Source organism: Protopterus annectens, chromosome 3.part0, assembly GCF_019279795.1.
Source record: "Protopterus annectens isolate FY-2018-M chromosome 3.part0, PAN1.0, whole genome shotgun sequence".
Taxonomy (NCBI): Eukaryota; Metazoa; Chordata; order Ceratodontiformes; family Protopteridae; genus Protopterus; species Protopterus annectens.
In genome coordinates, this window is record NC_056731.1 from 1453928166 (window position 1) to 1453950969 (window position 22804).

Consider the following 22804-nt stretch of genomic DNA (forward strand, 5'->3'; position numbering starts at 1 on the left):
TGTATTCTATTATAATTATATGTACATCACATGCATTACACCATTCCAAAATCTCTATTCTTCTTACTATAGTCTTAATACTTATACTTAATACTATTCATGTTTACAGAAATCACTCTAAAATTTTCATTTTCCCTTAGAGTCATGGCTTCATAGGTTCACAGCTAATTACTAAGCTAGCTGCCATAATGGACCATTCTAATCCCAGCCAATTTCCCTCCCAAAGGTGAGAATCAAATACTGCATCCTGTGTCTGTGAGTCAAACACCTTAACCATTATGCCAACCCCCAACCATTACCTGTATATATTCTTTTCCATCCATTTAATTTATTTTTTCTTTTGTACTTGTCCCTTTACATTTTCTTTGTTTGTCGTTTACCCTTTTACCAACAGAATTCTTTTTTTTACTCTCTCCCAATTTATGCCTTCATCACTTATTTCAGAGCCTTCTTCTATATCCTCTTTATTTTTTCTCATCTATTTTTTCTTCTATTTCTACCACTTCTAAAATGTCTTATTTTTGTTCATTTTCTTCTCTCTCTTTTTTCCTTACTCTTATTTTCATTTTTACAATCCATCTATAAATGTTCAAATTTGTTGCATTTATAACATTTCAATTCACATTTTTTATCATGTCCCATTTCCCCACATATATGACATTTTCATTTCTCACAGTTACTTATCAAATGCCCTTCTTTTCCACAAAAAGAAAGTTTACATGTTTTTGGTTGTCCCCAGTATTTTACAATACTCCCATTCCCCCACATTTATTATGCTTGGTATATGTATATATTTTTTTTCTATTTTTAAAGCAATATTGCTATCCCATCCACCAGTCCAAAAACCCTTTTATCATATACTTTTGCAATGCCAAATACTTCTTTACATAACATTTTCAAATAGCCTTACAAAGTCTCTTTCCACCTCTATTAAAAACTGTGTTAAAAATGGTTATCACATAAATATTTCATGTGCTACAGTCTTTCTTATTTTCATATTCTGCAATAAATTATTTTTTCATTGGAAAAAAAAACAATGACAGATATAATATCACAAAATGTCTCTTTGTTAATAAAAATAAATGCTCTTACCTCATGTGCTTTTACACCAAAAGGAGTTATTAAATTGTCCCACACTTCATAGCTGTGCATTTCTTTGTCTTTTACACTTTGCATCTTTGCCACATACTTTTGCTTTTTAATTTTCTTATACCTTTTTCTTTTTTGCTGCTCCCTTTTCTGCCTTCTTTTACTTTCTCTGCATATGTTTTCTTTTCCATATCACAACTTTTCTTCAGCACTATCTCTGCACCCTCCTTTTATATTTTTTCCATAATGTACACCTGGGAAATGTCTCCTTCATTTTCTGGCTCAGTCTGTTTCACCATTTCTTTAAGTAAGTCATTCCACAATGCTCCTGAATAGAGGGTTGTAATTATACATCCATCATTTGCTGACTCATCTCCATCAAACCAATTTCCTGAAAATTTCTTCAGAATCCTGCATGCATTCTCCTGTCTAAATATTGGCTTTCTCTTTAGTTTCTTACAGCATTCCGTTACTGCCTTATCTCTCCATCTGCCTCCCATTTCCTCTGAGCTACCTCTGCATCTGGAACAGAAACAAAAAGTGCTCATACAAAATGGGCCCCCCTCACAACAATGACACATAGGGAAAGTTCCCTGATGCCCTCATCAAATTTTACCTAGCAATATAAATAATACCTTGGTTCTCCACTCTAAAGGAGTCACTAGCCTAGTGGAACTAAGACAGTCAGCAACAGGATGGATGGAGATAGATAGCTAGACAGACATACCAAAACAAAAACTCTATTATCCTGGGTGACTTTAACTACTTGTCGATAAACATGGAAGCCTATACTTGAAATGTAGGCCGTGCCCAAAATTTTCTCAGTTTCATAAACAAGAATTCTCTGGATAAAATAGTCAAACAGCTCATTAGAGGGCAACATTTTCTTCATCTGGTCCTTACAAATATAGCATCTTTATGCATTATCTGACTGTTGCACTCTTCCCCATTGAAGTATCCAAGATACTGAGAAATACCACCAGGAAAACAAAGACTTTCCATGAAAAAAAAGTTGGCAATGAAAATGTAGGATAATTACAAACCCTTCTTTACTTATATCAAGAAGTTATGAAATAACACTGAGCCTTGATCTGAGATTATTCAAATAACCTACTCTGATCCACTGAATATTGCAAATATATTAGCAAACATATTCAGTGCTTATTTCATCTATACAAAATCCACATATACCTAAAGATCTCAAACCCCTTATTATCATAAAAAAATATTTGTTAAGAGTGCTCTCCAAAACAAAAAATACAACCTTTGTGGAACCTGATAACATACCAGTCTGTCTGCTGAGAAGCACTAAACATGTACTGGAGGACCCACTCCTACAGCTATTCACCCTGAGTTATCCACCTGCTTTGCATCCAAGGTTTGGTGCACAAAAGTATTGATGCCATTTTACAAATGTGATTACCATTATGGTTCCCAGAAATGATATAGCCATCAGCCTCATCTACAAGGTCATGGAATGGGTCATAACAGACCTAATAATTTATGATATAAAGAAATCTTATAATACTTGACCCTCCCCTGCAGTTTGGACTTGTTAAGCATCTAATGTCCTATCTGATGAATGTGGTGATTTTTTGAAAGGGTAATAGAAGTTGTGGACAATGATTATGCTGTCCATACTGCACACATTGACCTCAACAAGGTATTTGATACCATACCACATGCCAGTATTATGAACAAGTTAAGGGCACTACAAATTGATCCTTATGTGGTTAGATGGATAGCAAACTGGCTGAAGGACAGAACCTGTACTTTGAGGGTGACAGGCTCATCTGCTGAGAGACTGACGGTAACTAGTGAGGTACCACAGGGATCCATGCTAGCCTTCCGATATTCAGCATATACTTATTAGATCTCCAAATCAAAAACAGGGAACCTTGCTTAACCAAGTTTGCAAATGATTGTAAACTGGGTTTTATACAAATATCTCCTTCTGATATGCAGAAGCTACAAAAGCAAATTTACACATACTAATAACTGATATTCTGAAAATGGGATAGACCTTTATGCTAAAAATACATTATTGTTGCATTTTATAAACAAACTCTTCACTCAGCGTATAGTATAAAAAACATCCCACTCCAAACTAAAGATGTTATGAGACAGTTTGGAACACAGATAGATAATTCCCTCTCCTTTGATCATCATGGTTCAAAAGTGTTTAGGAAATCTTTCTATCTGACACAACTGATTGCAAAGGATATTTCCTCTAGATCCAAAAAAGTCCTTACCCACTAAATTCTAAACTTATCAGGCCCATCATTAATCCCAATTCCCCTTCTAGACGTTGATTACAAGGTATTCAAGTATCTATAGAGGCCCCAAAGGATCCTGTCAAAAAATATATCATGGGCCTAAATGACCTGAGCTACCAAGAGAAGCTAGAATACTTGTCCCCATATTATGTATCTTTTAGACTCTTTAGGGGTGATCTGTGCATTGCCTTCTGAGACATTAGGAATCTGGCAGTCCAAGACATCTTATTTCTCTAGAAGTCATACAGTCCAGCAATCACTAGAACCAGAGATCTGAACCAGTTTCAGCAAATAAATCACAGTGGAAATAGAGATTTGTCATATGACTACCTCTTCTCTGAAACAAACTTCCATTCCAGATCTAGCAACATATCTTCCTTTAATAAGAGGCTAGACAATTGGATAAACATTCATAAATTAACATTAGTATGACTGTCTTAAGGCACCTTGTAAAAGGAGACAAGGTTTAGTCTAAAGGTGGATACTAGCAAGGCATACATTTTAACATGGCCTAATTGCCTTGCACATTCTTTGATTCTGTGAATGCCCTGCTTATCCTACTCAGTGCATCTCAGACTCCTAGACTATAGTATGGCTTAGAAGTCATCAGACTGTAGACTCATCTCTGGGAAATCTACCTCAGCTAAGATTGACCATCTATCACGTTTGATGAACTACAGTGATTTGATGAGGGTATTAGTAAGGTGAGTGTGTGATCTGGTAATTATGTACCTAGCTTAATGAGTTACCTGAAAGAGTTCCTGACCTTTTCACTTATACATCAGTTATCTGTTGGTGATTCCCAGGATGTAGTTTAGAACCTCAAATATCCTCACTGTTTCATATCAGGTCATGTTTCTGTGTAATATACTACACTGTCATCTTCAAAAGAACCCCATTTCTGGCAGATTCAATATGATTCTGAAGTTCCATCTATTTTCAGGTGCATTCCTGGTTTCATTGGTTAAAAAAGATCACATAATGCTAAAATGATAGTTTAAAGTTAATGTTTTAACTTGTTATATGATTAATAATTCTGTTATGCTCAGGCTTATGAAGCATACACATAAAGGGCCGGATTCATGAAGGCTTGCATGGAGTCTAAGAGTAGAGTAAGACTCCATGCAGCCAACATGTCCACCGAGCGATCCAGGAAGAGCCGGTAGGGACATGTAACAGAGCTCCTTAAACTAGTCCTACACGGACAGGGCTGGGATATGCAAATTACCTCAATTGCAGGCGAAAACCATGCAAATGAGGTAAATTTGCTATCCAGGAAACCCGAACCTGTCCGAGTAGGAGTAGTGTTATTTGCAAAAATGTACTCGGTTGATAACTGAGTACGGTTCTGCAAATATCAAAACGGAGCCGTGTCAGCTGGAAAAAAGCATGCATTCACAGGAGGAAGCATGCCAATGGCCAAAAATATGGCCATTGGCAATGGGAAGTGATACAAATTAAAAATAAAATAACTTTTTTTTTTATCCCGATCTCCGGGGTTTAACCATAGCGCAGCCCTGCACAAACACGCTGTGCCTCAAAAAGCAGAAAATTAATAATTAAGATCCAAAAATGTGGATTTTATAGCTAAAATGAATTTACAATGCAAGGGAATGGCAGGCTGAAGACAACATGGTCACCGAGTAGAGGTTGCTAAGGGGGGGAAGCTCAGTCTAAGAGATGTAACTAAGCATTAATAGGCAATCCTATGCAAATGAGAGTTAGGATAGCGAATCGCAAGTTTACATAGCAAATGAGCACAGTCAGTGGAGTGTAGGAGTAGGATAAGGGGAGTAACAGAGTAGAAGATAGATGACATCATGAGGGGGGGTATGTATGAAAGGAGTGAAGCTCATTGGAGCAGAGTGTCATGTGTCAGCTTACATTTACATAATAGTGAAAGAGGTGTGTCAACAGGTAGGCCAGGTAAAGTCAAGAAATCGAGGGTGTATGCCGTGGATAATACCAAAGTTTCTTGCTGAGCGTGCATGCGTGTGCCAGTAAACCTGAGTAAGACAATGTGCGCGCATGTAAGCATGTGTGTGCGCACGTGTAGGCTTGAGTAAGCATATGTAAGGCTGTGTAAACAGTTGTAAGCGCGTTTGCGCCGGTGTGCGCGTGTTTTAACAAGAATAAGCAGGTTTTAGTCCGTGTAAGCATGTGTGTGCACGTGTTAGCTGCTGTGCGCGTGTTTGTGCTTGTGTGCACTGCGCCCCCCCCCCCCCGCTGAGGAAACACTAAGGAAAAAGGAAGCACACCAAATAGTGGAAGTTACCAGGGAGTACTAGCAGAGCTAGCAGGTGAAAAAAATCAGAATCAGGCAATTACCCATGCAGAACACTAGCCCAGCCCAGCACTTAAAACTCTGCAAGCAACAGTCCATTATGTTTCTCTCAAGACACACTGCAACACTGCAGTAAGCTAATAGAAGTGAAAACTGAAAAGGCTTCACTGAGACAAAAAATGTTAGGGGCTGCCATTGCTGTTATAAGGCGACATATGCAACATGCTGAGGGTGGTGATAATGCAAATGCTGCTGGACAACCCACAGTGAGGAGACGGAGAAGAGTGTACAGGCCCAGGGTTACCTACCAGGGGTTACATGAGCTGGAGATAGTGGAGTGCTATAGAGTGGACAGAGACCTCTTGCAGCAAATTGTTGAGCTGTGCAGGCCACACCTCACACACAGAACCAACAGAGGGGAACCCATCCCAGTGGAAACTAAGGTATGTGTTGGCCTAAGAATATTAGCAACAGGTACCTTCCAGAGACCAACTGGTGATATGATGGGGATATCATGGGCATCAACATCCAGGGTACTGCACCAGTTGCTGGATGTCATGTCAGCACATGTCGGTGATCATGTATATTTCCCCAATTCCCGTGAGGTATTGGCCAGCAATATGCGTCTCTTCCAGCAAATAGCGGAATATCCTGAGGTAGTGGGTGCAATAGACTGCATGCACATACGCATCAAAGCACCAGCCGGTGAGTGGGGTAGGGTCTACTTCAACTGCAAGGGCTTCCCCTCCATCAACTGCCAGGTCATGTGTGATGCCCAGTGCATAATACTGAATGTGTGTGCTGGCTGCCCTGGAAGCTACCATGATTCCCATATCTGGCTTCTGACGCAGCTGTACCAGACATTTGCCAATGGGGACATCCCACATGTTCACCTAGTGAGGGATGCTGGCTATGCACTGGAGCCGTGGCTGATGACACCCATCAGAAATGTACACACACCTGAACAGGAACGCTATAATGAGGCACACGCACAAACACGAAATGTAATCGTGTGTGTGTTTGGGCTGCTCATGGTTCCTGGACACATCTGGTGGAGCCTTGCAGTACTCACCAATTACATGTACCCAAATTGTCATGGTATGTGCTATGCTACATAATATGATCCTGCGAAAACAGCTGCAGCAGAACCAGCATAGGCCTGGGCCAAACAGCCCCCCACCATTGCCAAGGCCATCACAGGCAGAGCGTGACTCGGAGGAGGAACAACCTGAGCCTGCCCCAGTAGGCAGAAGAAGGTGTGCCCAGTATGCTTTGGCCTTGGCAAAGAGCCAACGCATAGCACATACACTGGCTCAGTAGGAACTCTGGAAATGATACCTCTCTCTGGCCCGCACATATAGTAAAAGGGATGCCTACGTTGACACTACCTGCTTTCAAACATGTATAGGGAGTGTAGTATGTGCATCCGACATAGGCAGCCCTGCATCAACACCTGAGTCATGATTGCCATGTGTTAAGCAATATAGCAGTGCTAAACAGCATTTACCATCATGAAGTCAATGTAAACAAAATTGCACACACCAACTACTACAAATGTGGTCAATGTAGAGTAATATTGGCCAATGTCCAGCAATGATGGTTAATATTGAGCAATGTTGGACAAGCTGGGTCTAGGTAGGGCATAGCTGAACAATAGCCAACATGCTCATATCTGCTCTACTGGCCCCTAAGCAGTCTGGTTTGCTCAGTATAAAAATATAAGCGGCAATGGGCCGCAAACCCAGGATACTGTGCACTATAGTCATAGTACTGACCCACTAAACCATGACAGTAGTGCAGTGGTTAGCCTGTATGAAGAAATGTTGATAAGTCTATGCAAAGTATTGCACGGAAACCCTGCAGGCACAGCATAATCCCTGTTATCCGAGTTATGACACAAAGGTGAGTCCTGCAGTGAGAATAGAACCTGACTTTCAACACACACAGTACAAATGTTAATATCGGACATGTAGACATACATCAACAAATGTAGTGGACCTCAGACAACAACATACTAAAAGGTTACACTGGGCATGCTCACACACTTGAATACATGAGACAAATGTCAGGCAACAGAACACTGACAGTCTGAACTGGGCATGCTCACACACTTAGGCCATGTTGGAGTACAGCATTGGGCCACACATAGCAGGCAGTTGCATGTGTTAACCCAGGAACCTCTCACTACCCAGCAATCTGCCCTGTGCACACACTTATATGACAACAGACACATATATAATATAGTGGAACCCTGCCACAAGCAAATATGTTCTGCAGATACGTAAGCGGTTCATATAAAATGTGAAAGCAAAGATGATAAAAACCTGCAGACGGTATCAGCAATAAACATTGTGCATCATGAAAATTATCATAAGTTCAGTGGTTGATACTAGGCTATCTGCCCTAGGGCATGTACAATCATAGCCAGAGTGTGTTTGGCTTCTGCAACCCAGTCAAATCAGAACACTGTGCCTGTGAATAGTAGGTCACACAAGATAGCTCATTTATGTTCAGTGTATTGTGCCTCTGTCTAGCAGGGACCCAGAAGATATCCCATGGGTAAACATGCGATCACCCATCCACTTGTCAAGATGTCACCTGCAGGTGGTCAGTGGGTGGCTCTGCCTATGCAAAACTGGGACTACACTCCGGAGTGAGTGGAGGCTTTCTGATAAGAATCTGTCCCCCCAGCATGTCCTTTTAACATCAGTGCTGAGGTATATGGCCCTGGAGTGTGTAGTACCAAGGGAGTTGGATATCCTGAGGTGGAGCATGTCCAGTAAGTGTGGGTCAGATATTGCTTTCAACTACAGGCACACAACACATCCGTGTAGGTGGTAAGTGACTGAGTAGAGCTGGAGTTACTGTATCGGAACTGTGCAGGGCATCTGTGTGAGTCCCTACATCTGCTCAATGAGTAACATTTGCGGCCATTACAGTTGCTGCAGGTGTCAGGTAAGGTACATCCCAAATGTGGCATAGTAACCAAGCATGGTCGTGAAGAGTATAGGGGCGCAATGACCACACGTGATCAACATGTGAAACCATGTGGGATATGGTGGGCTATGTAGACGTACTAACTAACCACTATGGCAATAGGACTGTCAAAGGCGAGAGTACGAACAGGTCATGTCGCCAAACCCGTAATCACTACTACTGTATGTAATGGATTATAACCTATGTGGTAATGTGTGGGCATCTTGTCATCCTCAAAGGGGATGACTATGCAACTAATGACATGTAGCCGTGGGCCATGGCTCAGGCACCAGTCAACCTATCTCTGTGAGACCCTGTATGAGTATGTATATGCCAGCAAGAGAGCTGATTATGGCATCTGCGAACATGGGCAGCCATATCCCTCCTGTGATAGCTTGTACATCACACAAATATATACTGAACAAGAGAGGTCCCAGGACTGAGCTTTGTGGGATGCCATGTGTAACTGGTGTATAGTCAGACATGGCACCTGCAACACTGAGCATGTGGGTGCTATCCCTGATCCAGGTAGCAATCCATCGTGTCAGATATGTGTCGATATTGATGCTGGTGAGCCTATGCATAATGGCCGAGTGGGGTATTGTGTTGAAGGGTTGTGCAAGGTCCAGGCAGGCTGTGTGGACAACCGTCCCAACACTAATGAACCTGGTAACTGTTGAAAGAATATGAACAGGTCCAATAGGCAAGATCTGCCCACAACAATGCTGTAATGTGTAGAACCCAGTGTCTGTAGGTTTCCCATGTCTATGTGCATGAGTCCCATTACAATACACCCCATAGCTTTGCAGAACAGGCTAGTTAGCCTTTTAGGCCGATATTGTCTGTGGTCTGTTGTGGCAGTATTCAGTGGAGCGGGATCACTATCGCTGTACGCCATTCCATGGGTACATATCCTGCAGTAACTCTTATATCAAACAGTGACGTAATGTGAGTGTTACGTCTGCCATGAAGGCTGTGTACGACACAGGCCAGGACACCGTCTGGTCCCATTGATGCTATGTTGTCCACTGTGGGGAGGGCAGCACTCACCTGTTTACTCGTGATGTCTGGGATGTTACACTCTGTTGGTATGGACAGTACCACCTTAGGGGGGATGGGGGGGACACATCTGCACTGAACCTGTTTGCCAGGATGATGGCAATGTCAGTGGGTTCAGGGTATGTTTAGTCAGTATGCAGTAACACACAGCATATCAGTGAGTGTCCAGCCAGGTACCTGAATTAACTGAAGAAGGCCTTGTGAGTGTCCGACGTGTCTGGTGCAATTGTCCATTAGAAGCGTGTCTGACATAAATACCCGAGTGATTGTAGCAGTCTGCTAGTACAGATCACAGATGCCTTCCCTGTCTGGGATTGTGCTCTATCATGTAGTAGCTTCCTCCATTTGTTGTAAAGCATATTAATGGCTGGGGTCTACCAGACAGGTCCACTGCCATTGGAGGAGTGAGTCCAGTTGTTATTTTGGATGATCCATGCGGTCCACTAGGTGTCCATAGAATGTGTATGTAAAGGATTCAGCAGTCTGAGCCATACTTTATGTAAAGGATTCAGCAGTCTGAGCCATACTTACCACTGACCCAGGGTCACTGAAGGATACCACTATGGTTTGGAGAAGTGTGACGTTTGCTTTTGGGAAGTTCCCCAGGATTACCCAGGATGGGTGTGGGGACATGATATGGATGTCCAGTGAGATAAAGTATGTTCTGCCCTTACCAATGAGGGGTATATCGCAGGTGTGGAACATAGTGTCCCCATATCGGTGATGATCATGTCCAGTATGTTGTCCCCTCTTGTGGGTATGGTGACCGGTTGTGCTATAGCATAAGAGTTTAGAAACAGTAGCAACTGTTGGGCGAGGGTGTTGGGGCCTGAGTACTATCCACAGTCAATGTGTGGGTATTTGACGTCACCCAATATAATGGTGTTTGGGGAGACCCTCATATTGTCCAATGTTCCCAGGAAAGCTGAATGAGGTTGCTGAGTTGGGGAGTGTGGTCTGTAGCAGGCAAAAAACCAAAAGGCAGATTTGCACAATGTTAGGTGCATATGTATGTTCTGTGATGCATTGTGCAGTGCTACCAACCTGGAGGTATGTGTATCTGTGATGTATATGGATACTCCCCCTATTTGTGTTGGCCATTCCAAGTTATGTGGTCAGAAAGCATGGTACGAAATACAACCTGGTAGTGCTGGTGTGCATGTGGGAGCCTGAACCATGTGTCTGTTAGTGCACAGATATTGCTATCCTCCATACTGAGGAGATTCCTGAGTGGGAGCAATTTGAGGGTAATACATCTGGTGTTGAGCAGCATTACCCTCAGTGTCGTGTACTCTGTAATGTCTATAGAGGTGATTCTGTCCTTTGAGCCCCACTTAAATAAGGCAGTATGGTGGCAGCAAGTGCCCTAGCCAGTATTTAAAAGTCCAAGGGTGACAGGTGCAAGCTGTCAATAGGGAAGCTACGTGGCATGTCGAGCATGTCACCCCAGGGTGGCAGACACTGTATCCCCTTAGAATAACACCAATATGTTAGCCAACTGTTAAACGTGATCAGTTTGTTGGTATACTGTGACATCATACCTGGTGAGTGTAAGATGCTAGACAAGGTCAGGGTAATACTGGGCTGGGCTACATGATCTCAGAGTTCCTCTATGTGTCATGTCATGTGGTCCAGGGAGGAACGTCTGAGGTTGTACGCACCAGCATGGACAATGATGGAGCCAGTCCTGGACTTGCTTTGGAGTGACCTGTGTGCATGTGTTATGTGGTGTATCCTGGCACCTGAGAGACAGCTCAAAGTGACTATTCCCTTGTTTGGCCTGGTGAGTGGGATGACAGTGTGTGTGACATTAAGTGTCACCTATAACAAGTGTATCAGGGATGTTGTTTAGCCCAAAGGGCAGTGACTGTGTGGCACACTGCCATTGTGAACTGTGTGACGTGGGCATTGTAGTGGGGTAGCAGTTGTATGTGTGTCTGCTTTGGAGGTCTCTGCTCCTTAGGCAGAGTGTATGTAGAGCCTCCGAATATGTATATGTGTGATAATGTGGTTTGTTTGCTGTCACTATTGGTGTATCTGAGACTGAAATGTGGTGTGTGTGGTCACCCTCACCACCTGATAGACTATACCAGTCATGGGTCGAGAGAGCTCAGCGTCCTGTATGTCAATATTGTTACATCTCTCACATATATGTGAGTGTGATGTGAGGAGGAGAGGGTTTTCTGTGTACATGAGGCAGATGTGATATTGTGTCATAACCACAATATTCACTAGCTGGACTGGAGAGTACACATGAAACCGACCCCAGGACATGCCAGTGTATTATGATGACATACTCTGTAGCCTGATCACAAAGGATCAGTAGGGTGTTAAGTGTGTAAAAGAGTATAACCGGGATTAGTGCTCAGGTTTGTTGGTGTTTTGTAAAGAGTAGCTGAGAAGGAGTCCAGACTGAGAATCATGACATGTCCTTCAGCTATGTAATAAATAGCAATGTACACGCATATATGAGCTGAGTCAGGGACAACTGTACCTTACTGACATTGCCGACATCCTGTCAGACAGGCCCATGTATACATACCCATCTCCCACTGACGATAGTCCCTTACACCATACCAGGAGATACCACGTGTAGAATGGGAATGGCTGAACAGCTCCCCCCAAAGCCAAAAGCATGGCAGCAATTGCTTTACATTGTTTCCCAATATGTGTCATGCATGCACTACAGAACAAACAGACCCTGCACCTGAACAGTCTGTTGAGCCTCACCCACTCCACAGGACCTGGAACCGTCAAATGTGTTACAGCAACATATGGCACTCCCCACATGTGTGGGTGCACAACACACCATGGGAAGTATAGTCCAGTAAGCCTATAAAGTCTGATCTGCAAGGCCATGGAGTGCATCATGGCAGAAGTCATAAACAGAGCTATTGGAAACCGACAAACACACAATCCTACCAACTGTGGTATGTTCATGTGCAGATCATGGTTCCCAAGCATGCTACACCATCTGCAAGGCAGCCACCCAGGACATACATCACGGAACAGAGCTACACATGTCCCACATAGACTTTGAACAGCTCTTCATCAACATCACAGACACATGTCATATCCAGAAAACCAACAATCTGTGCATAGATATGTGTTGACATATGAAGGGATGTCAATATGTCCACAGATCACACAAGGTGAGACTCACTGGGTCCTGTACAAGCTGTTGATACCTGCCGACCTACATGGATCACTCTTGGGATTACATAAAAATGTGTACACACATTACCATGTCCAGTCTGATGATGTCATCATCCTACAAATACACCAGGAGAACAGACACCACCCAGTAAAGCATATAGTGCGCCGTGTTAATGCGTATCTCTTTAGTATCATAACATAGTTAGGTAGGGGTTTGAGTCCTGCAAATGCCAAGTGTGTGTGTGTGTGTGGGGGGGGTGTGTGTATGATTTCCTTTGAGAGGAGTAGCCTTTTTGGAGACTGGGAAAACACGTTAAAAGAGCTACATCCCTCTTTGGAAAGTCTGATGATGTCAGCATCCTACAAATGTTCAAGGAGAACAGAAACCACCCAGTAATGCATATAGCGCGCTGTGTTAATGCGTATCTCTCTAATATCATAACATAGTCAGGTAGGGGTCTGAGTCCTGCAAACGCTGAGTGTGTGTGTGTGTGTGTGTGTGTGTGTGTGTGTGTGTGTGTGTGTGTGTGCGTGCCACAGGTGGTCAATGCAGTGTGGGTTTTGCTTTTACTACGGTATGACATATGTTTCAAACAGTATGAGCATTGCACACATCGGGTATCTGCGTGTCAAATAAATTTGTGTACATGTGACCTCAATCAGCACATAGGTGTGAAGCCTGCATACTACATGAATACATTCATAACCTTCGACAGATTGTGCTGCTGCTTCTCAGATCATAGGTCACATATGTATGTATGTATGGTCAAGCCCAGCCAATGTAGTGATCCGTGGCCAAGGACATCTCTGCCACACACACACCCATGACATGTACTATAGAGTACTGTGAGTGAGGGTAATTGCCGGGGTATATGTCAGACATGTTCATACACAACAACGACTGCCAATAATGGACAGTCATTATAGGTGTGCACCAGCCCTGTGGATATTCATGCAGGCCCCTAATGTGTTATGTGAAACACTGAGGGACCCCACAATACCTATGGATATGTAGATACTAAGGGACAGATGACATAACACGTGTCTGTCTGTACACATTGGTACCCAACATACATGTTCAGGGCTACCACCTATGTGGTACTGTCAGGATAGTATGTATAGTAAATGTGGATGACTATGCCATAGATGGTGTACTGCTATACAGCGTGTATTGGACAACAGGTATCTGTCTGTATGATACCCTTGTGTAGGATATGCGTCCCATCCAGGGAATGCAGTGTAGGCCAATGCATGCATTTCCAGATGTGGATGGACATATCCCTATTGTGTTTGCATGTACCTAAGAGGGCTATATGCCACACAGATGTGGTCCCAGGAATGTGTGGCGGTCAATACCACTGGTTACTGTTATAGTATAGTACTGGATGGATCCAACTGTTACTGAGTTCCCTACAACTGTGAGTCATTTGTCAGGACATCATCTAATGATTGGTTATAATCATGCTGTTGAGGTGGTGTATACTACCAGACTGCAGATCGTTGACAGATATCAACAGTATCACCCACAGCATAGTGCCAACCCATGTCATACACACGTGTACCCATGTTAGTACATATCTGTAGTAGAATGCATACTGGCCATCGAAAGATACCATGAGATGTTAACAATGTGTAAAATAGGGTATGTCGCACATCCCACATGTCCACTATGCACGTACATGCAGACAGTGCGCACACACCATGTTCACAGATGTGCACCTGCTAATTTGTAATGCACACATCACACACGTACTGTCCACTCACTAACACATGCTGGCAACACTGTACACTTCAGCCAAGTGGCACATGGGTGGACAATACATACCTAGAATTAACACTGGTGTAAACAATGCTACAATGACTATCAGAGCTGTGATGCATAATGCCTGCTCAGATATACCTACAAGGATATCAGTACACTTTCCTGTTGGCAACTTGTTACTATTGCTACACTGCTATAATGTCACCCTGTGCATCAGAACCATGTTAGCCTATTCCTGCATCAAAGTGACAGATGACAGGAGGTGGCACAGGTGTCCTCATATGCACAGGGTGTGTTGTAGGTTTTCCAGAGCCCGACATTGATCCATCCAATCAGCATGTGTGTGTGTGTGTGTGTGTGTGTTTGTGTGTGTGAGGGACAACAGTACTGCATGGGCCAATGTTGATGTAATATGTATGTGTATGTGTGAGCCCTAGTTGTATGGTAAATGTGTGTGTGTCTGCATGTACACAACTCCACCATGTGGCTGCCATATACGGGCAGTTGTGGGACAGCCACAGACTGTACCTGCTAGGCCACACAGATCACTGTCTCCAGCCACGGACACAGTACCTGTGCCTAACAGGGGTGCTACGGGCAGTATCGGGTACCAACCCTGACTGGGTGCTATCATCAGAGGCAGAGGTATGATGACTGGACCCATGTCCCTGCTGGGACTGGCCAGCACCACATGCACGTGGTCTAGTAGGATAGTCAATGGACAGGCCAGCCCCCACTGCCACTACGGGAGTGGCTGTGATCCGTGGTCCATCCGTGATGACTGCCAGCTGATGCTGTTGTTGGCATGCATCTGCGTCAGCTTCTCATCTATCCTGCATGGTCCTGGCTCATGGCTAACACATTGTGGAGGACATCTAATGTCTCCCTCCAATGGCTATCAATGACCTCGGTGTAATTCCAGATGGCACCAGCAAGGTCACGGATGCTGTCATTGATAGCAGAGTAATGGGCCCTCTGCGCCCTTAGTCCATGTCAGGTGTACCATTCCATATGTGCCTGTGCCTGCATTACAGCCCGGAACATACTAGAGGTTGTAATACCTCCAGGGGCACGTCTGCCAGGGGCAATATGACCAGTGGTGCTCCCCCGTGAACTCCTGGACATCCGCCTATGTGATACCGTTCCAGTAATCCAACTATGGCTGCTGTGAGGGGATGCACATGCCATAGGTACCACACTCTCCTGGTCAATGCCAACTGTATGCTGTCCCTCAGCTACGGCCATTGGTGATGAGGGATGTATTGGCAGTATGAGTGTGCACATAGATGGGGTTGACTGCTGTGTACTGTCGATTGGTGGACCAACGACAGACCCTGTCAGACCTTCCTGTGCCACAATACATGTCTCATCATCTCCACTATTAGTGGCAGTGACATCAGGTTCCCTGCTGCATTCAGCCACCCCTAACTCAGCACCTGTGGAAGGAAGACATGAAACACACTTTACAATCTGTACATGATGTTAGCACACATGCACACATGAACACATGCACACATGCACACATGCACACATGCACAGAAATACATTGCTCACCACAGCACATACACACACACACCAGCAATCCAACACATACACAATAGTGGGTAATGGTGGGTGACAGTATCACAAGGCAAACAGTCACCACACACATGTCAGCATGCAGTCTATGTGTTGCTCAACACCATGCAGTGCAAGTGTAGACAGCCCTATCTAATGACATTATACATGGCTGTGATGCATGTTTGTAGTTGTTCAGTGACTGGCTACACCCTGGAACACAATGTGTACATGGACACAACATTGCTGTGCAAGTATTATCTGCTCTGCAATGTCAAGTGCACCATCACTAAATGGTATACATACCATGGCTGTATGTGTTATCTGTGTGACACATAGATTGCCATGTCTGATAACAGTGTCTGTGTCCATAGCATATAATAGTGGGCACAGGTGTAGCAAATGCGTACAATGTACAGACATGGGATGAGTGGTGCATGTAGACGTGAAGGAATCCCAATGCTCGACATGGACATTATACAGTGGTTATGGTGAGTGTGGGACATATTGCAAATATGTCGGTACCAGCCATGACATGGCATGCTACATGACTGCAACACTACACACCACACATACCCAATGTGTGTCATGTGACCTATACACCCAATAGCATTCCATATATGTGACTCTTTGTACAGATGGCAACTGCTGTGCAAAATGTGTATACTGGCATATGTAAGCACACACATAATATGCTATGCATAGTGTGTATAGGTGCATATGTTTGCACAACAGAAGAATGAAGTGCACAGCAAAGACCGCTATGTGTAGTACTGTGGTCACTGTAACCGGATGGGTTGAAGTACCATGTGCCATCATCATCATCCATCTTGTGGTCACTCATGGCTACTACTGTGTGACAGACCACCACCTAGCATTCTGTACCTGAACTGCAGTGCCGTGGCTACGTTCACTATTACACAGCCACTTTGTACATGGGTGTATGAGGTGCCCAATAGGGAGCATTGCCTAACATGACTGTGTTATGTGTTGCACAGACCCATGATAGGCCTCTACTCCTGAGGTACATCATGTGTGTGTGGATGACATGTGGGATACTGAAGTGTGACCTTACAGCGGGTGTGTGCTTATGCCATATGTAGCATGACTTTGTGTACTGCATGTGATAAATGTGTTATGTTGTGTACAGGTGTTGCAACTATGCCTATCCAATGTGCAGTACGGGGTTGCCACAACTGTGTGTTATGCTCTGTGTATTGCATGTCATTGATGCAGCTACTGACATTACTGAGCTGTGCAAAGTCTCATAACAAACATGCACCACATGCATTATGCGTAGGTGTGTTATGTGTGCATGGATTGCACCTCACCTATGACATGCATATTTCATTACCAAGATTGCAGATATAACACACTCACCAGCGTGGATTGGCTGCCCTGCCGTCACACCAGAGGGACCTACGAGAATATGAGAGAATTCATCAGTGGCCAAATTTGTGGCATTGCTACAGTAGGTATGCTAAACTGCAGTACAACAACAGTCAACAGGCACAGGTGTAGCAATATTATTCAAACTATCTGTATTGCACAACACTAGGCAGCGGAACTGCTAAACACATGGTACACATCTCACGTAGACATAACCTAACAATACAGTTAACTGAAGTCTACAGATAGCGCATGTTACCTGCTTGCTCCAGGTGGATGTGCTGGGTGGCTCCGGCCTCCATTACAACACATGTCAGAGGTTGATGTAGCTGTTGTCCAGGAGCCACAATGCTTAGGAGCAGCTCCTCCACTCTGGTGAGGGGGGGATGAATGGCCACCCCACCACCTGTGGCAAGCTGCTGTCTTTGGGTATCAGAAGCACGCCGCCAGACTTGTCTAATTAAATCACTGCAGTAATGGCATACCTGCTCATATGTCCGGTTATGCATGCCTATGTCATTTACCCGTCGAACAAGTTCCTGCCACAGTGCAGTCCACTCCTGCTGGTGCTGGCTGCTTCTGGAGAACAGCATTGTGTACTGCTGCAATAGGCTTTGCAGTATCACCTCTTCCTCATCCGCTGTGTATGCTGGGTTGTGTTGGTGGGCCATCTGGCTGAAAAAGATATGAACAGTATGTGTGAGAGTGTCCTGTGGCACACTTTACACCTTTACCCACATATATCACTTTACTGACATATATATACCATCCTATTGTCTGTCAGATGTTACACACGTTCAATACCACTTATTGGTTCTCAGGCCACAACTAACACTGCCTGGCACACTCTATATATCACATCACTATACAACAGTACCCGACACACTGTTTGTGACACATTGCACAACCTCAAGACAGGGGTGTATATCACACCAATGCACGAACAGAGATGTCATCCATTGCAATGGATGTAAAGTAGAGGTACAGTAGTACTAATCAACCACCCTAGTCATTGATGCCATAGCCCTGCCTAACAAATGTGTACAGTTGTTACTATAAGTGGCATACTGCTGTAACAGAGTATATATGTTGCTGGATACACACGTTTACCCTGTAACACACATATGATTGCAGCCATTGTACAGGCATAATTACACACACATCAGACAAACATACAACACACCACTGTATGCCAACACAGATGAGCATTACCTGTGTACCATACGGTACTGTGTGCCACTACTTACACACCCTTATGCCTGCATTCTGTCCTCTGTGCAGACTACAGGAAACACACATGACAGTGTTTCCAAGCAATGTGAACACACACCATACTGTGCTGTTTAGACCTACAACTTCAGGTAGTACTACAGTTCATATTGGTGATGGAGTCACCAGCAGTACCACTCACTAAGCATACATGTATTGCTTTAGCCTACAATGAGACACCACATTCATCAGCGGAGAACTATGTCACATCATATGCCGTACTACTATGTCTGCCTAACAGTACATTACACATCAGTTGCTGTCCTCACAGCTAGGATAGGCACTACCATGTCAGATACAATGTCACACTAAGCTATCACACCTTTACAGACCTTGTACACATTCAGCGTTACACTTATTCAACCTCACATAGCAGCTATTGCATTAAGTACATGTGTGAGTGCATAGTGTCATAGGTAGGTAATATGCTATTGGCCCTAGGGCCTACAGCAGCCTAGCCATATGCTACCCTGGCTTTTGACACATATGTACTTTGATTTCACTTGCCCCTGCCAACCGGAACCACAGAGGTGTTTCCTGGGGTGTATTACCAATCTCCCACACAATCATCAGGGGTATTTATAACAACTGCTAAGGAGGAGCCTTGTTTGCTATTGCTATGTGGTCTATTCTGGTGTATGGCATATCTCTGAGATGGGAACCTATCCCTCCAGCATGTGCTGTTTAGTGAACTGACAAGGTTTAGGGCCCTAGAGCGTGTATCCCGGAGGGATTGTGATATGTTGCCATGGTGGTTGTCACCCAGCTATGGGTGTGACATACCTCTGTATGTCCGGCAGAGGTCACCTCTGTGTGGCCAGTATGCAATACAGTGTAGTTGTGGTTTTGTGAGTCAGTCTGCATAGGGTATCTGTTTGCGGCCAGTATTAACCTTTTGGAGGTATGTCTGTGGCCTGTTCACCTGGTGTAGTTGTCATGTGAAGTACATACCACACAGGGCATTGTGATGTGTAGAGGGGAAGTCTACCCTATACTTCCATAGATGACACACCTGTTGTCATGACACATACCACACAGACAGATTACAGGTGTAGTGTGGCACTGTCTTCATCAAAGCGGAGGCTACTGTCCACCTGTGTCCCATGTTCCCTTATCACACCTTCACTGTTAAGTAGATCTCTACCTATGTGGTAGTTAATGGGTACACTGTTTTGGGAAGGTGGAATGGCACTGCAGTATCAACACTTGTCTACAGTCCATGCCTTGGTCACCACACACCTGTTGTGGTACATATGACCCCGTGTCTTTCTGTCTCTCTCTCTCACCCTATTTGTGTATGTGTGTATATATATATATATATATATATATATATATATATATATATATATATATATATATATGTGCATATCTATACACATATGTACAGTCCACCTTTCATGGTGGGGATATCACTTATGCAACTGTTGTGGGATGTACAGGTATGTGATTAAATTGCACAGTGTTGTGCAGAATGCATGTGGGTGTCCTCAGCCCTTGTAGAATTAGCAGGCCTCACTGGCTATAACACAGCAGATCTGACAAATCTGTCCCACAGCATTTAACCACCACATGACATATATCAACACTACCATAGCTGGCCGTAGGCATAGACCAACTGGGCAGCCGCCTAGGGCGCCGCTCTAGCAGGGGTGCTTTTCCACTATTTATGTGGTGTAGTAAGACAAGAATGGGGGCACCAGGAAGTGTGGTAGGGAGCACCATGGAGCCCTTTTGCCTAGGGCACCAGTTTAACTAAGGCTGTTCCTGAGCACTGCATGCTGTTTTCTAGGCCACACACTACGACCAACATGGATATATGCACATAGCAACCTTCACTGACACATATCTGTCCACCCTTCACTAACAGTTGCAGTATGTCCCTTGCCCTATGCACATGTGCAGATACAGATAGATACATAGTGCTGCCACACATGGATGATTTGCAGTGTGTAGAGTACTCTTCAGGAACATCTACTACATGCCAACACATACATGTGAGTTACATACCTTACCTTTGTATTTCCCTGCTCCGTGTGTTATGGTTTTGTAGTTTTTTTTTTTTATTGGTGGTTTGTTTTGGGTTTTCACCATCTATTTAACTTTCTGTCTCAGTTTCTCACTCTGTTATGTCTCTGTCTCAGTCTGTGTCTGTGTCCGTGTCTCTCTCTCTCTCTCACTCACTCTCTATCTCACAGCACCTGCAATGATATAATTGCATGTGTGGACTGCAGGTACCGCCTTCTTTTCTAGGTATCTGCACTTGTGCATGTGACAGCATCTGCACCAATTGCTGCCCACCATTCAGTAATTGCATGCAGCCTGCTGTTTGGTGATTGCATTACTCACTGTGATTACAGCCCACTGCTATAAAATGCTAGGTTAGGTAGGCATAGCCCTTTCAGCTGTCCAAGGTGGGCCCCATGCTTGTTTGCTCTGGACACCGTTGTGTCAGGCTGAAGGTTGGTATATGTCTCTTATCTGATGCTAGGGTTGTAGCCAGTTATATGCATGTACTCAAACCTGAATGTTGCTGCTTCCAGTACACACATCTCAGTGTAGACATGTACGCACCCCTCCAAATGCTAACACAGGATACATGGGAGTAGGTACTTTTTTCTTACTTACACAATTAACTGCCATACAAATGTGGTTATTGCACTGTATTCCTGTGGCCAGTATTTATCCTGGTCTGATACTGTGTGGTGTTTGTAACGTGCTACTGTAACATTATTCCCTGCTAGGAAGGCTGGTTCTCCTTTCACAGTCATGTAATGCAATTCCACAACCACTGCTGGTAAAGACCCACAAAAAAGTATTTGTGTTATACCATTCCTAATTTCCATTTACATTCCCTCATTGTAATGCATGATATATTTATTTCAGAACCAAGTTATTTCTATATCTGCTGTGGCTTAGTGGTAATTCATGCTGTCTATTGTGTCAATGGTCTGGGGTTAGAGACTGGCAGAGGTTTTTTTCTTTTGATGCTCAGCAGAACAAGGGCCCTGCCATAGAGTGACTAAGGCACTTTTAAGCAATTGTAAGTGGGTTTGCGCGAGTTTGCATGACGCTTAGCTAAGCGTACACATGCGCACACTCGCTTAAACCCACTTACTACCGCTTAAAAGTGCTTACTCCCGCTAACCCCCGCGCTAATTTCTTTTAAAGAAAAGAAAATGGGGAGATATGAAAGTGGTGAAAAAGGGGGAACAAAGAGGGACAGACAGTAGTTAAACAAGCTCGGGATGTGCAGGACAGGTGTAGGGAAGGTCCATAGCTGCCCATTTCTTTAACAGCAACAGCTGTGCATATGCAATGAATTTGGAGTGAAATTTGAAACCTTCCATCCCTGGGAGAGGGGTGAGGACAACAAAGTATGTTGTACTGCCAATTCTAATTATCAGCTTAGATGTCCAATGGACATGTGTGCAAAATAGGCAGCTATGTATGGGGTGTAAATTTTTTGTGGGTACAGATTGCCCTTTTTTTTTTTTTTTTTTTTTCAGGTGAGAGTGGGAAGTGAGGTAGAGGAAGTAGGTATATCCGGGGAGGTAGGTTGGGAAGGTAAACAGACAAGACAGACAAGATGCATACAGGGGCGGTGTATGACACATGGGGTGGGTGAACACAATTGACGGGGTCGGATGTTTGGAAATCGCAAGCCCATGAGCCCACAGATGGTAACAGTGGAACTGAGATCCCCACCCATGGACAGTCACCACTGAACCTTCACAGCCCTGAGGGTGGCTGTGCTGGGGGCCGCGTAAGATGGGCAGGCTCACCCATGAGATGCACCACTCTTGCCTCGAGCTGGCGTAGGGGATCAGCGACTGAATGCTGGATCTCCCTACGCACCACAGCCCGGACACTTCGAAGGGTGATAGGTGGCCCTTCTCCACCCACGCTTGCATGGGGGGGATGAGCCCCATCCCCTGCAGCGCTTCCACCCGAAGGTGGCACAGGACCAATGGAGGAGGGGAGCCCAGG